We start from the raw sequence: 17,709 nt of genomic DNA, 5'->3' as shown, positions 1-17,709 counted from the left end.
AAGGGACCAGAGTGGAGAAAGGGGCTGAGCGAGAGGAGCTCGGGGTAGTGCTACTACCCGGGATAGACTCGACCGAGGTAGTGTCAGTGGAAGCCGCCTGCGTAGCCGTGCGGGCCTGCGCTACCGTATCAGGCAAATTGTCACCAAGTGGAGGCAACTCTGGACGGGTCCCTCTGCGTGGCGCCAACTCATTTGCCTCATCCCTGATGAGTCCGATATCAACAGTGCCCAGCGGGGTCTTGAGCTGATCAACATGCCATATAGGCACACCTGCGGACCTGAATATAGAAAATATCATGCACGGGAAAGGGTAAGTAGTTGTGACATTAAAAGCCCTCTCGTGCATGACCTCCTGTAGAAGCCAAGCAAAGTCCACCTCAAACCCCGCTATCATCGCCGCCATCAGTATTGCACGATTCCATGTGACTATATTATCAGTGGCTGTGGGAGAAAGGCAGTAGCGGACAATCAACCATAAAAACATTACCGTCAAGGTCAGGTTAGCCTTCTTGATGGCTCCCTTCGGCTCGGTCACCCTGTCAGCACCCTCTTCATCAACAGACAAGTGCAGGGCCATCCACCTCTTGGTGGTCTCTCTCAGCAATGGCTCACGCAGGAATTGGCCATCTTTGACAATTTGCTAACGGTAGTAATACTCGGCGGTGAGAGGGGTCCGGTTGGCATTAACATCCTCTCTGTATAGATACCGGCGGATAGCAGGCAGGGAGATATCAACCTGAATGCCACGTACTCGGACATGCTCCAGTGAGGCCTGTTTGGTGGGGGCAGCCCGCCTATCAATCTGTGATCTGAGATTAGCCACGTAAGAGGCGTAGAACTCTCGGAGCAACTCTTTACTATAACGTCCCAACGAACGCGCTGTCCACTCCAGTCGATGTCTGGTAAAGAGATTGAGGATCTCAGGCATAGTCGGGAGACTTCCCGTAAGGACCCGCCGCTCCAATGTAAGTGTCCGTGTCATGACTACTTTGTCATTCAGAAACTTTGCATCGGAATAGACTTGATACTGCCCGTCGACACACCACCGGTTGGGATGGTTGGTAATCGGGGTGAGAGCACGAGTGGTGAGCCGGGCGTGGATTCCAAACTGTCAGCCGCATCAGACGAGGCATATTGTGCAGCGGTGGCGGGTGTAGGGACCTCAGCAGATCCGGAGGCTTCCTCCAACCACGAAACTCCTAAGGATCCAAACGCTCCTTCTTCATTAGTAGCTGACCCAGAAGGTGTGCCGGTCAGTGTGCGCTCCTCATCAGATTGGGAGGCAGTGACTACGCCGGACGCCACCTTTTTGGGTGTGGCTCTGGCAGCACGTGCAGCTCGGGATGGGGTGAAAGTGCCTGGGGGCACGTACTCGAGGTCACGCTCATCATCAGAGCAAATGACCAGGCGGGTAGACGGGGCGACAGACTTTGATCGCCAACGTGCGTAGACTCCATCTTGTTTATGTGCCATAATAGATAGTACCTGTGAAGAATCAATATTAGTACTAGAAGGAGCAAACAAGACAAGCAAAACCACACAAAATAAATAAAAGAATTAAGATGTAATGACATTTCTATAGTAATAGTGAAACACGACGGACCAGGTGACGACTCGTCGTGAGTACGACGGACCGTCATGGGGTCCGTCATGTCTTACTTGAACTATGTTTATGTGGAGACCCCTGAAGGAAAGTCTGTGAGCGTAATGACGGTATGTGCAGGACGGACCGTCGAGGGTATGACGGTCCGTCGTAGGTGTCCGTCAGAGGACACTTAGAAAAAGTATGGAGACCCTTAGGAGAGGGGTCTCTGACCGTCATGACGGTATGTGCAGGACATACCGTCGAGGGAATGACAGTCCGTCGCATCTGTCCGTTGGAGGACACTTAGAAAAAGTGAGAGACCCTTAGGAATAGGGTCTCTGACAAACAGAATGGTTGTGCAGGACGGACTGACGAGGGAACGACGGTCCGTCGCATGTGTCCGTTGGAGGACACTTAGAAAAAGTGAGAGACCCTTAGGACTAGGGTCTCTTACAACCAGAACGGTTGTGGAGGACGGAACATAGTGGGAATGATGGTCCGTCGCATGTGCCCGTTGGTGGACACTTGGAGAAAATTGGACAGTGGGGTGTTAGGGATGTTGGGACGGACCCAATGACGGTCCGTCGTGGGTACGACGGTCCGTCATCGGGGTCTCGTTCTGTCATTCAGTGACAGAACTAGGGATGCTCCATTCATCCCCTATGACCCAAATGGAATTGTTAGTGTTTTAACCTACATTTGTCTAACCCAAATACCTAGCAAAGTAGAAATGCTAAAACACCTATTTCTAGAGTTTTAACACGGCAATTTTGAGGATTCTGAACCTAGGCCAGACAAAACTTGTATTAAAGAATGAACCCATTAATATAACTAGGCTAGTACTAATTGATAAACAAACATGCAAAGTAAATGGGTAGAAATCAGAGACACATACCTGAGAATTAGAGAAAAACACACGAGGAAGGTACATGGTGATCAAGAAGAGCACCACAACAGCAGACTCCGACTAGGAAAGAGTAGATTTTAGGATTTGGGGAATTCGGGGAAATGATCGGTTGAAAGAGAGGTAGGAAGTGGGAAGTTCAAGAGGGAGGGAATGGGAGAAAGAGGGAAAGAAACCGTTCAAATGAAGGGGTGGGGGGTTTTATAGGTGGAAAATTTTTAGAAGTTTCCATCCGGGTCGGGTCGGGTACACATTATTAATGACGCGACGAGTCCCCGACGATGGTCTGTCGATGTTGTGACGGTCCGTCATTGGTTCTGTCGCGTGTGCCCTAGTTTTGAAAATAACAGAAAGACGTACCTGGCACGACGGATTCATGCGACGGTCCGTCGCATGCATGACGGTCCGTGGCATGCATGACGGTCCGTCGATGTATCCGTCAGTGACTGCTGCAGAGTGATTTCCTGTAAATTTCCTGGTGATGTGCCTGCAAACTTAAAACCCATTAGTAGAAAATAGTACCATTACTAGAAAGAAAAACTATAAGTATTGGGTTGCCTCCCAACAAGCGCCTGATTTAACGTCGCGGCACGACTGAGAAAACTTGATTACTCAGCCTTCATCAACATGGTATGCCTCTATCACTTCATTCACCGATGCAGTATGCCCAAAATAGAGTTTTATTCGTTCCTCATTCACCTTAACCCGCACTCCCTCCTTGTTTTTTAACTCAACTGCTCCATGAGGAAATACTTGGTTAATCAAGTAAGGGCTAGTCCGTTTGGACATTAGCTTGCCCGGAAGCCAACGCAACCTAGAACTGTCTATAATCACCAAATCCCCAACCATAAACTCTCGTTTTTCACTTTTTAGGTCATTATTCTTCTTCATTTTTTCTTTGTAGGATATAGCAGATACCGATTGGAGCTCACCACTCTGCCTCATGGACCTACAAATGTTGAAGGTCTCTTCTTCATTGTTCAACCGAAATTTCATTTGCCCATTTTCCATATCAACTAAGGCTCTACCCGTAGCAAGGAATGGCCTTCCAAGAATAATAGGCACTTCAAAATCGACTTCACAATCAAGAATAACAAAATCATCCGAAAATAAGAACGACTCCACTTTTACTAGTACATCGTGGAGTATCCCTATAGGACTTTTCACTGTTCGAACGGCCATCAGTAGCCGCATTGTAGTGGGTTTTGGGTCACCCAAACCCAACTTCTTGTAAATCGAGAGGAGCATGATATTTATGCTTGCCCCAAGATCACATAATGCTTTCGCAAAATGTAATGACCCGACTGTACAAGGAATAGTGAATGCACGCTGATCTTCTTTCTTTTGTACGAGAGATCTTGTAGCAATAGCACTACAATGCTGCATCCTATCATCATCCTCGAAAGTGACCGATCTTTTCTTTGTAACCAGATCTTTCATAAACTTTGCATAACCGGGCATTTGTTCCAGAGCTTCTACCAAATGGACATTGATAGAAAGCTTCTTCAACATTGTTATAAAATGCCGATATTTACCATCCTCGGTCTTTTTCACTAATCTTTGAGGAAAGGGGGGTGGTGGTCTAGGCATGGGAATCACCTTTATAGGGACTTCATCATCTTTTCCAGTGCTATCTTCTACTTCACCACTACCCTCTACCACATAATCATTATCATTTCTCACCTTTTCCTCATTACACGGCATAGGTGGGTCAATGGTTTGCTTACCACCCCGAGTAGTGATTGCCAAACAGTGTGCATCATTTTTTGTATTTTGGACAGTGTTGCTAGGAAGAGTGCCCGGTTGCCGTGTGTTCACAGTCGCAGATAATTGGGCCATTTGCAACTCGATCTGCTTAATTGATATTGCATGTGTATCGACTTTCTGCCCTGTACCCGCTAAATCACTCCTTAAATTTTTAATGTGCTCATCATTAGCATCGAACCTCCTCATCATTTTGTTCAACATATCCTCAACTCGCGCCATACTATCTCCACCATCCCTAGGAGTAACTTCACGATTTTGAGGAGGGACATAGGGACCATTCCTATCATTTCTGTTACTATAGTTACCCCTGTTGTTGTTGTTGTTGTTGTTGTAGTTTCCATCACGGACATAATGACCCTCACGGTTATAGTTACCATAGATCCGACCTTGGTTTCCTTGACATTGTCGCCAATTCTCCTGATTAGAGCCTTGGGCAATCGGTCGGAAACCCCCCGTCTGCTCGTTTATCGCATAGGAATCCTCCGCATAATAGCATTCATCATTTGGTGGCGGAGATTTCGACAAGTAGTTGACTGCATTTATCTTTTCTGCACCCCCAGTGACATGTTTTAATACCAGCCCAAGCTCAGTTCTCATCTGAGCCATTTCTTCACGAATCTCATCTGTAGCTGGGTTGTTAGTGGACTGCACTGCGAAGGTATTTCTCCCGGTATCTGACTTCCTAGTACTCAATGATTTATTGTTTCGTGAGATTTTCTCTAACTTTTCAGCAATCTCAGCATAAGGACACTCCCCATAAGATCCACCTGCTATAGTGTCAAACACCGCTTTATTATTTTCATCCTATCCCCGATAGAAGTATTCCTTCAGTTACTCATCATCTATACGTTGATCTTGGGACGCTTCTCAAAAATGAGGTGAATCTATCCCAAGAACTACTAACTGACTCTCCTGATAGTGCCAAAAAGTTGTTCACTCTGTCTTTGTTGTTTAGTTTCTTGGAGACCGGGTAGTAGCGTGCTAAGAAATGTCCCTTAGTTGGTTCCAAGTGAAAATTGAGTTGTACGGGAGCTCAGTGAACCATATAGCAGCCTCTCCCGTCAGTGAGAGAGGAAACACTCTTAGCCCTATTACATCCAAGTCCAAGTCAGGCCTCCCTACACCGCTTTTACACACTGCCCTTACCTTAGCTATATGGGCATGTGGATTCTCAGAAGGTAGCCCTGAAAACAAACCTCTGGCAGTGAGCATTTGCATCAGGCTACTAGTTACCACAAAGGTGTGTCCTGGTTGTAGAGGGGGAAAGACAAGTGGGCCATCGGAGTCTGCTATATTTTCATAGCCTCTGTAGTATTCTTGGGGCCGTGGAGCCGGATTATGTCCCCTCTTTTGGTGTTCACCCGGGGCATCAGGTAACAACTGACCATGAACATCAACCGGAGCTGCGATGTTCTGGTTTGGATCATCATCATTAATTACCAAGTTTCGATTCATGTTGCATAGTGTAGGCTCTAATTAGTGATCGTAGGGAAACAAGGGTTCTCTTCCTTTCCGTGTATTTTGCATACAAGGAGGATGGTTCTGCAAGAATCAAAAACAATAAAACAAAGTAAAATGAAGAAAATATTGACTAAACTATAATAATAAGTTTAAGATAATCTAGAAGCTACATTCCTCGGCAGCGGCACCAAAATTTGATATGCTCAAACTTACTTCTCAAATAAGACGTAAAGCGGTCGTGTCAAGTAAATAGCCCAACTAATGAGGTTGGGATTGTTCCCACGAGGAAAATAGTATAGACATAACTTTAATTATTACTATTGTTCAATCAATTATTTCCTTAGGAAGCAAAAATGATAAAAGGGGGTTTTCTATTTCTAAATAAATGAAAATAACTAGCGAAATTAAAGGAGACAACTAACAACTTCAAATGTTGGAGTTTAATCAATTAATAAAAGTAACAAGGGTTTACGTGTTCCCCACAGGTTCATGACTTGATAATTCTAACTATAACAATTATTTCCTAGTATCTTGCATGCAAAGTGATAAGTTATGTATTTCTAAATCCTTGGTCCGCCATCTAGAAAACTTCACTCCACACCTTGGTCCGACTACGTGTGTTGCTATACTAACCCTTACCTTTACCTCATATTAAGAATCGCATTCGATATTTGACTAAGTTATTACCTCGTACCAGTCAATACTAGCCTATTAGATAGTATACACTAAATCTATGTCGATAATTCTTTTCCTAATATCTACCTCCTTGGTCCGGGAAGTAGCATTAAGGCGAGTTCTAACATTGTCCATCCGTTAAAAAGACTTCTAATCGAAAGAATTATCAATACATGCAAGACACTATTCTAGAATTGTTATTTTAGTTAGGTTTTACCTCATTTTTCACTTATGGTTCCCACAACCCTAGTTCTGGAGTTTAGTTACCCATAGTCATAATCACAATATTCAAATATGTAATATAAGAATTCATGCACTTACTTCGATGAGAAAGAATAAAATCCAGAAATTCACTTGATTAATCAACAAAAATCACCAACAATCAATTACTGAAATTAATTGAAGACTAAAGATTCTCCAAGAGTGTAACAATAATCACCGAGTCTAATCCACAAAAGAAGCTCAAATAACCACGAGTCTTACAAAGAGTCTAAAAATAATCAAGAGTCTAACCTCAAAAACGAGGTTTTTCAAACTATTTATAAAAAATAAAAACCTAATTAAATAAGGACTCTATTCACTGGAAATCTGTCAAAACAAGGCTGGGTCGACGGACCTCGCGACGGGTCGTCGTGGTAACGACGGGTCGTTATGGACTCCGTCGTCCCATACTTGTGCAAATTCTTCTGCTGCTCTCTTCATTACCCTGGACGGCAGGTATGCCGGATCGTCACAGGTATAACGGTCCGTCGAGGGTCTCCATTCCATAAAACTTGAACTCTTGAAAATTGGGTACTGGGACTACTTCTCTGATCTTCATGACGAACCAGCATGCCGGACCATCATGGCTACGACGGTCCGTCACGCACTCCGTAACCCCACACTTGGTCAGACTTCCCTATGTTCCTTCAGCAGCTGCACTACGATGCCACCTACGGACCGTCACGGGCACGACGAACTGTCACAAGCTCCGTAGGTGGGAATTTTCTATATTTCTCGCTCAAAAACCTCCGCATTCATCTTTTAGATAGATTTCCTGCAAATAAAGAGAAGCCTACATAAAAATTAGAACAAAAAGGCTTTGGACACACTAAACTTAAGGAAAAAGTTTTAAAAATACCGTGAAACCACGGTATATCATTCGTGACAAGAGCGCGTCACAATAAAAAGTTTTTCCTTTTAAGTGGAAGCTGGGCGATGCACAGGCAGTGCCAAAAACAGGCTGCCTTGGGAGCCTTCATGATAAACCTTGGGTCCTCATTAAGGACCCTTTAATTGGTCATTGGGGAGTCGTTCCTGGACCTTTTGACCCTAAGAATTTACCTATAGGTTATAGGGTCATCCTCACGGATTTTATACTCCAAAACAACACCTAAAAACATGTACAACAAACAAGGACACGCTAGAACACACACAAAGCTAGTTTCCGAACATCTTGGTCGTTCTTCGACATTTGACTTTGAACCTATTCAAACTGACTTCAAAAGGTATTATTCATCATTTTATCACCTTATTAACTCATATAACTCAGGATAGGATCATTCTTGTCTTATTTCATTTTGAGGGTCGTTACATCTAAATGTTAGTTGTTCATGACATGAGGATATTGTAAATGTGTAGTTGTCCATAGAAGGGTTCTTTCCCCAATACCAATGTTCCTGCTATTATTTTATTATGAGACCACTTTTACACAAATATACACCATGCATAAATACGAGTATGATATGTTTATGGTGTCAATTGAAAGTATAATACTCATATGCACCTTTATATCTTATTATGTATGAAAAGTATATGTCTAATGAGGAATGAATATGTGTTGTCTAAAGGTGTTTATGTAGAAACCTTTCTCACATATTTATACAATAACAATGTATGAATGAAGGATGTTAATGATAACATAGTGAATGACAGTGTCTTGCAAGGTTTGCTCAGTCGTACTCTAAACTAGACTGTGTTATGATTATGTGCAAGGACATTCTCACATGATGTTGGTTTTGATGAAATAACAGTCTCATCGTATAACTATGATCTTTATACATTTTATATAAGGGGTTAAGCCCCTAAGTCCTATAATTTAAAATAATGTTTAAGAAAGACTTAAAGATTATTTAAAAAGTGAATTTAACTTAGCATCGAGTGAACTTGACAATAAGAGGTGTTCCTTCACAAAGAAAGGGAGGTTCACCCGATTTTCTCACGAGGTGGAAACTACAATGAGATTTTTCATAGAGGATTTCTAGTAACAACCTCCTGGTTCCATAATTATGTGTCCTCATAGAAACCTTAGTTAGTGGATCCACCTAGATGTTATATAAATGTATATGTCATACCTTTGAAAGTAAGACACCCTTTTTTTGGTACGAGGGATGACATTGTATTCCATGTTTAGCTAACATGGTCTATGTAAGTTATGGAGATGTTTCTCGAATGTAAAATGAACAAATAGAAATAAAAAGATGAACACTAACTAGAATGAAGAGCTTGGATTACTTTAACCAAGTTCAAGTATGTCCTTAATGATTCAAGGACCTTCAAGTCAAGATTTTAAATTAAGGTCATGTACCTATTCTATAAAAGTTGTGTCTAAGATGGCAAGACCAAACTTAGTGTCCTAACTATGTACAAATGGTTTTTAAAAGAAGTAACGTTTTAGTCTTGTGTTATGTTATGAAATAGTTTGAAATTTTCTGCTAATTTTATGACAATGTGATGATTGAATTGTAAGGTCTCGTATAAGACATACGAGAGGTCAAGTACGCATGTTACTTCTGGGGGGTGTTCGCCGGTCGTGACAGTTTGGCTAGTTTCGCTCTCTTTTTCCTGCCTCTGAACTATTGTGCTCTTATGTGCTTGGGTGGATCAATTCTCCTTGCGACTTTTGGACTAGCCATTTCTTTAAAAACTTAGATGATAAGTTAGGCAGTAATCCAGAAAGGGGTCTTGAGTGGCTCTGACTGTAGAGTCACTTCAACAAGCTAATTTGTAATGTGTTGATTCTGTTAGGGTATTCATTAAAAAGATGTAAAAAATATATAAGGGTGTAGATAAAGGGTGAACAAAGAATATTTTGCCAAGTCGCCGAGTGTAATTTGTAACTCAATCTGATAGCCAGTAAAGACATCATTCAGTTAAAGAAGAAATGGTGAAGCTAATGCAAACCACCGAGCAATTTAGTGAGCCGCACTTAGCTCGCCAAATAGCCCAAGTTCCTAGTTTCACTCCATTCTTTAAAATTCGACCCCGAAACCCTTGATAATTTGATTCAAACCTTTCCAACATCAATATCAATGATGACCTATAGAATTTCCACAATCCCAACACATAACAGTTTTGATAAAAGCATAGTCGAGAAGGATTTTATTAACTATGCAAGAAATATCGAGTAATGATCGACAATATATGCCATCCCATCAACTCAGAGACTTAACAATGATTTGGCACTATAAATGATAATCTAAATGAGTACAAATTTTGATAAATAATTGAGGGTTTTGATTACTAACCTGTGGTGTTGAATTAGATTGTCATGATGCGTTAGGAAACAAGTCAATCCAAATCCAAGCACAATTCGACAGTTAAAATACTTTGAAATTGCAAGAAATATAAATACTAAAATGCTAGTGTAAGTTTACGAAAAAGGGATAAAATGAAAGAAAGGGCATGATATAGAACTTTTAACCCTGTTACCTATGACCGTCCAGCTCCCTCCTGTTTGGCAATGCTAATTTGTTTCGCATAACGTATTGGCGAGGCACTGAGTTTGTATGTTATTTTCCAAAAATAACAAGAGTTTTATCTCTTCCCTGTATCTTGTTGGTAGTCTATATAGAATTCTCCCAATAGATTGGTGATGCAGTACTAATCTCTTCATTCCACCGAATATTAAGGCTCCATATTTGAGGGAATCAAATTTAACGACTGGAGTCATTTGAAATAAGAAATTGTCCGCACTTTACCAAAATGACCTATTCTTGTCACCCTGCAATTTTGCGCTTACTTTCTTTCTTTAACCCACACAACCAATACATTATTATTTTATCAATATATTGCAAAATTATAAAAGGGTTTAAGAATGCCTCCCAAACAGCGCATTAGTTAACGTCGTGGCACGCGCAACTTAGTCTTCAAGTTTCACTATTGAGGTTAGCCATAGTGTCACTAGAAAAACCCCTTTGATGTCTGCGGTTGAGATGAAATGAGATGTGGCCCATCTGGGTCTCTCACTGTTTGATTCAGACCGAATGGGAGGTGATGGTCTGACTCAGAGTGGACACTTCTTCTTTCATACATTTTAGAATTTTGTCTGATCCTTACACTTTGTTGAGGATAGGTGAGAGCATATCCTCAGATTTACCACTTTATGGATCCTTCGTCTTTTGTTGCTCATGTGGAGGCACATATCTATCCTTCTCCTTATAAAAACCCTCAAAATGAACTCAGGTGTTTACAGCCTCACATGTGACTAAATAGGTTAATAATATGTTAATTAACTATTTTATAGTATGTATGATTGATTTGAAGTGGTTTGGAGGCCAAAAATCAAAGAACGTCCGAGACGTTCGGAAGTTAGCCTTGAGACGTGCTAGTGTGTTCTAGTGTGCCTTGTTAGGTTTTGCATGTTGTTTGATGCTCAAATTGTTAGGGGAGGATATTATATCATATATGAATGATTAAGGTTCAAAATGTCTAGGCACGACTCTCCAACGACCACCCAAAGGGTCCTTGAGGAGGACCCATAGGTTGGTCAAGGACTGCCTTGGCAGTGTCCGAACGACGCCAGGCAAATAACGGATCATTCCTTCATCGACGCCCCCTTGATTGGGGGCGTTGCTCAAAAATTAAAAGTGTGATTTCAGCCCCAAGGAAGGAGTTTCAGTACCCATCGATGACTATGCAGCATGGCACCGCCAGTGCATCGACGGTCCATTGCCATGCACGTCGATTGCACCTGCAACATCACTTCCTGCACACTTTCCACATAAGATATGAATGGGAAATTCACCCCACGTCCTAATTAAACTATAGACGATTTATTTAAGTTTTTTTAGGTATTTTAATTTAGTATATAAGCCTTAACTCTAATTTAGTATTCACTCTTTAAATCTAATTTTTCCCTCTCAAATCAAACTCTTCCAAAAACCCCCATTGGAGCACGAGTTCAAGAACAAGCTATAAAGGTAGATTCTCCTAAAACCCCCATTGAAGCACAAGTTCAAGAACAAGCTATGAAGGTAGATTCTTGGATATTTCTTCTCAAATTTTCCAGCGCTATCTAATGTCGAATGTATGTTAATCCTTCATGCATAGATAACTATTCATCTATGGAGTATTTTAAAAGCTTTTTTCTAACATGATTCTAAATCAAAAATCTCATCTCTCAATCCAGACATGGGTTCATTGTCAAAGTAATTTCAAAAGAATTCTGGTGATGATTATATGATAATCTATGGTTTAAACATGATTTTCAATCCAATTACATGAAGAACCAATGATCACCTTAATCTTTCAAATTATGATATGTCATTTGTCTTGTGATCTTGATAAGATGATGATTAGATTATGTTTATATTATGATAAACTGCTTAGCTTTATATTAGTCTATGTCAATTGATTATGAATTGTTGGGAATTTATAAAGATGATCATTAGCTTGGAGATTTGGTAAGTTGACCTATTTCTTCTAATTACCTTAGAATGTATATTGAAGTGTGATGATTGGTGTGGTTCACTTATAGTGGTGGTGTTTACATTCTTGTACATGTTTATGTGTTATGATCATGAACATGAAGGCATTAGAAGCAAGATGAATTGATATGATGATTTCATGTTCAGGAAGTTGAAGGATGTACTATTGATTTTAGTATCATGTTCTTAGTGAATTGACGTTATGTGAAGAATATGAATAGTCTCCCACACTAGTTTCATGATCTAGGTGTGCGGATGATTTTGTGTATATTTAACGATCATTTTAAGGTTAGGTGTAGTTAGATGGCTGATGACAATGAATACTCCTATAGCATAACCAATACCTATATGAACCCTATATGTATGTGTGATCAATGTATGCTAGGAGTCTTCTATTCTAATGTTATATATGTTCTTGTCTCCTATGATGTAATGTGAGTGTGTATAGTCTATAGTCCTTAATACTCTATATGTGTGTTTGACTTGAGACTTGAAGAAGGTTGAAGATATCTGGTGATCTAGAGAGGGTGGCTTCCTCAATCTTATGTTATAGCCATTATATGATCATGTTGACCAATGTACACCTAATCACTTCATGCATATCTATGAATAGTGTATATTCATGATGATTAAGGAAAGGATAGTTCTCCTAAGCATCATTACCTATTTCTATGCATGTGAATATGATTAATGAAGTTATGAACATGTGATCCTAAAGCTTGTTATGTGAATGTAGATCTCACATTGTATGCGCACACACATGATGTATGATTGTAAGAATATGTTAAAGGACATTCTCATATGAAGTAGGGTTTATCATGAAAGGACGTTCTCATCTTAAAATCCTTTGAGCTATATGATGTATGAAGGAGCAAGCTCCTAAAGCCTTCTTTATGAACTAATGTACTAAAGGATTATATATACATATATATATATATATATATATATAAAGGGAGTTTGATCCTATTACCGAGTGAACATGACAAATGAGAGTGGGGGCTTCACGTTAGTAAGTCCGGCTTCCCACAAGAGAACCTTCAAGTTTTGCAAGTCCGGGTTCCCGACATAGATGTAGTATCATAAGATGGAAACCTCCAAGCTATTAAGTAAAGGTTTCTGGTAGAAATCACCATATTCCATAACTACGTGCCCCCGTAGGTTATAACTAGTGGATTCCACCTCTATAGCTATGTCGTAGGGTAGATTCATTACGACTAAGGAAAGGATAGTTCTCCTATATATTGTTTCCTATTTCTATGCATGTAAGTATATGATTAATGAAGGTATAAACATGTGTCCCTAGAGGTGTTTATGTGAAGGCATATCTCATATTGTATGCATAGGCATATCTCATATTGTATGCACACACACACATGATTGTATGAATATGTGAAAGGACATTCTCACATGAATTAGGCTCTATCATGAAAGGTCATTCTCATCTTAGAATCCTTTGAACTGTATGATGTATGAAAGAGCAAGCTCTTAAAGCCTAATATTATGAACTAATACACTAAAGGCCTAAATATGTTTTAAAAAGGAGTTTGAGCCTAGAACAGAGTGAACATGACAAATGAGAGTGGGGGCTTCACGTTTAGTAAGTCCGGCTTTCCACAAGAGAACATTCACATTTAGCAAGTCCAAATTCCCAACATAGATATTATCTAATGAGATGGAAACGTTCACGCCAGTAAGTCAAGGATTCTAGTACCAATCTCCATGTTCCATAACTATGTTTTCACGTAGGTTATAGCAATTGGATTCCATATATGAATCTATGTATGATTGGCTACACCTTAGGCAAGTGTTAACCCTCTATTTTCGGTCTGGGAGGAAAACTCTAATTCCATGTAGCTAACATGGTCTGTCGAATATGGTTATGTCTCCAAAAGTAAGAAATGAACTAAGATAAGATTATGGACTCTTATCAAAACTCCTTTAGGGGATTACTTAGTATAGGTAGGGCTATGGACCGTACCCATGCATTGCACTAGTTAACTCCAAGAAAGGATAAGATTAGTACTTTTATGTTTTAAGACTGATGTTATGAATATATGAATACATGTTAAGTGACTTTGTTATGTCAATAAATGAAGTCTGATTATGCATTTGAATTGAACTTCTGACATCTATATGAGTTTACTTAGTATATGTGGGGCTATTGGACTCCGTGTGTACATTGCACAAGTAACTTTGTTAAGGGGTTATAAGAGTTACTTATGATATGAAATAAATTAGTTATGACAGGTTGTAGTAAAGGAAAGATTCCTTATATGATGCTACGAAGTATGTGACCTTATGTCTAATGATAAATGAAAATGTTATGATTTGTTGAGTGTGATATGCCTAGTCTAGGGTCACTTCTTAGGTACACTTGGTGGAAGTAGTATTATGGAATGCTACCTACACATTGGACTAGTGTAACTTGGGTTTTGTCTTAGGTGATGGTTCTTCTGTGAAGTTATGCCTATAATGTTCTTATGACTTTGTGAATGTATGTGATTTATTTATGAAGCACATCTATGAAAGACTATCTTGAGTGACCTTAAGGTGATACATCGTGCTAAGTAAACTTGAGGGTTGCTTAAGGAAGAAAAAAAATAAATAATATATTGTATGTATTGAATATACCTCGAAGCATGATAAATGGCTTTATGTGCTACTATGAGTAGTATCCATGTTTACATGATGTATGTAAACAATATTTTGCTTATATGTGCCTATGTTTATGAAGTTAATTAAAAAGACATGTTGCATGATTTTAAATAAATTTCCTATTTAAATGAATGTTTTTGCATGTTTGTCATACTTAGTGCAATGTTTTACTAATACCATTCTTTTTCATATTTTTACACAATGTGTAGGTGTTGATGGCTGGAGGATGTCTCCTAAGTGAAGAGCTTGGATAAATCTCCCAAGTTCTAGTAAAAGGATTCTTATGATTCAAGGGTTGCCTATGTCCAGATGTCCTTTAAGTTTATGTAATAGCTTTGACATATATTTATGTTGTTAAGGGCCATGTCCCTATTCTATTCTATTTTGTTGTATCTTAAGAGGGCAAACATACTTAGAGTCTAAATATGTATTATGATATTTTTATGTATATACATGAAGTGATGATTCTAGTATATTATGTGCTATAAAATGTTTTAAATTTTTTATTATTTATATGAGTATGCAATGAAAGATATCTAAGGTATTCAATAATACCTCCAAGAGGTCGAGTACGCCGTGTTACTTCAAGGGGGTGCTCCCCGGTCCAGACACTCCCATCTTTCCAAGTCGGATTTCGATTTCCCCATTCTTGGTCTTTGTCCTTCCTTACTTCTTCCCTAGCCCAACCTTGGTTACCACCCAACCTTGGGTAGTTCGACCAGCAACCACCACCTTGGTTTTTTAAGAAGTTCATCACCTCATTGTATGAATCTTCAACCAACATGTCATCAGGATTTGTACTCCCAACTTCGACAATATTGACACTACCGGTGCATGCTCCCATGACATTCTTATACAAAATATCAAGTTGTGTCTTGACCTTGGCCATAGTTTGGTCCCTTTCACTATCTTTTTTGACCTTCTCTTTAGATAACTGAAAGCTGAGCAAAGAAACTTTGTCTTTGGGAGTGTACCATGCCTTTTTTATGGTTTTCATGCCATTTATAAGATGGGCTGCCACCGCATATGGCTGCTGCATTAATCCTCCTGGTGAAAGGTTGTCAGCCATCCCTTCGTTACATGAGTCTAGGATCCAATAAAAGTATTTGAGGACGACTTTATCAGGAAGACCATGTTTTTGGCATTGAAATACCAACTTTTTAAATCGGAGTAAAGTTTCATGAAAGTGTTCTGCATTCAAATGTTTAAAGCCTTTGATTCTACCCTGAATGGTCATCATCTTCAAAGAGGGAAAGAATCGTATGTTGAAAGCTGTAACCAGTTCTTCCTATGAAGTCATTTGAGTTGCGTTGCAACTCATCTAACCACTTGCAAGCTTCGCCCATCAGCAAAAATGGTAATAGTCTCAGTCAAACGGATTCCTTAGAGATGTTTTTAAATGAGAATGGTCCACACATCTACATAATTTCATAGGTCCTTGTTCGCTAATGCACTAAAAATTGCCTTTATTTGCAAAAGTTGTAACATGGTACTTGTTATGTGGAATAGTATGTTTCCCTCTACTGGAGGTAATTGGATGGTCCCGACACCTCCCATGAAATGCGGGTCATTGATGTTGGTCTCCTGGACATCGTTCAGGACAATGTCGACCTCCATGGCTACCATTAATACTCATAATTTTTGGGGATCCTAAAAAACAATAAAACAAAAATAAACGTTAAATTAGTTGAAACTACACTACAAAGAACTAAAAACTATAAGTAACTACATTTTCACATGACACCACTCCACGACAGCGGTGCATTTTGATTCTTTGCTTTTTTTTTTGCTCGTTACCAATGACACTAGACTATAGTATGTGTGTGTACGAATTGAAGATAGTTTAGTAACCGAACCAAGGGTTGGGGTCGTGTCCCAATGGAGTGGTACTGAAAGTAGTAGCAACTTAGAATTCCATTCTAAATAGTGATAGTTTAAGACATTTTTGAATATGAAAGCAAATTAAATTAAGTTTGTGACACCAAATTGTCAAATATCAAGATTTATTTGTCATAAGTAGTAGAATACATTAAAATAAATGAGAAACAAGTATGGGAGAGAGTTTTTGGGGTGTAATCGCTATATGTGAAGATAAAAGTGGTGGGTACATGCTTTCGGTAGCTAATTTCGCAAGACAATGATGAGTAGGTTAAGCATTAGGTGAAAGCAAGTTCCCTTTCAGGCAACTTATCCCATATCAAATGAGTTCCTTTCGAACACCCACTCATCTAAACTATCCATCCTACGCCTTATCTACACTCGCTCTTTTGACATGAGTGATTAGATATGGGACTAGGGCTCTCCCTCTCGGGCTTAACCTCATGTCAACCCACTCTTTAGGAGATCATTCTAGTGGTCATAGTTTCACGACCTCTCTCTCAAGAAAGGAAATAAAACATGGAAGGTTTTGTATTTGCAACTACAAACCCAATGGATTAACCCACAACCACTAGGTGAAATAATGAAATCCAAGCTACAAGCAAGCAAGACACAATAAATTAATAAACCCATAGTTTCTAAATCCCACCCCAACAATGTGGGTTTTTAGACACACATCAAGATATAATCAAATATACTTAAAATGATAAAGGAATTAAGTGGGTATAAGAGATCAAACCTTAAAATTAGCAAAGGAAGGTAAATGGAGAAGACCCATTTCCAAAATTGGAAGAAGAGCTTCTTCTTCAAGATTCCACAAAACCCTCTCCAAACTTGAGAGAAAACTTATGAACAAAGTTTCTAGAATAAAATATCAAGTGTAGTTTTTTTCACTATCTAATTCTCTTTATAAATACAAAAAAGAGTTCAGTATTTACGGACTTCATAATTGTTCTTCCAAACTTTTCAGCGCAGTAAATCGTGATTCGTCGAATGATTCGGTGAATCTCCCTTCGTTTATCTCATCATCGCTTGCAAGTTTCCTGCCTTGTCTATGTGTTATAGATTGATGTGCGGAACTTATAGGTGAAGCGACG

Source organism: Solanum pennellii, chromosome 3, assembly GCF_001406875.1.
Source record: "Solanum pennellii chromosome 3, SPENNV200".
Lineage (NCBI taxonomy): Eukaryota > Viridiplantae > Streptophyta > Magnoliopsida > Solanales > Solanaceae > Solanum > Solanum pennellii.
The sequence above is the reverse complement of the archived record's forward strand: the minus strand, read 5'-3'. Positions refer to the sequence as shown.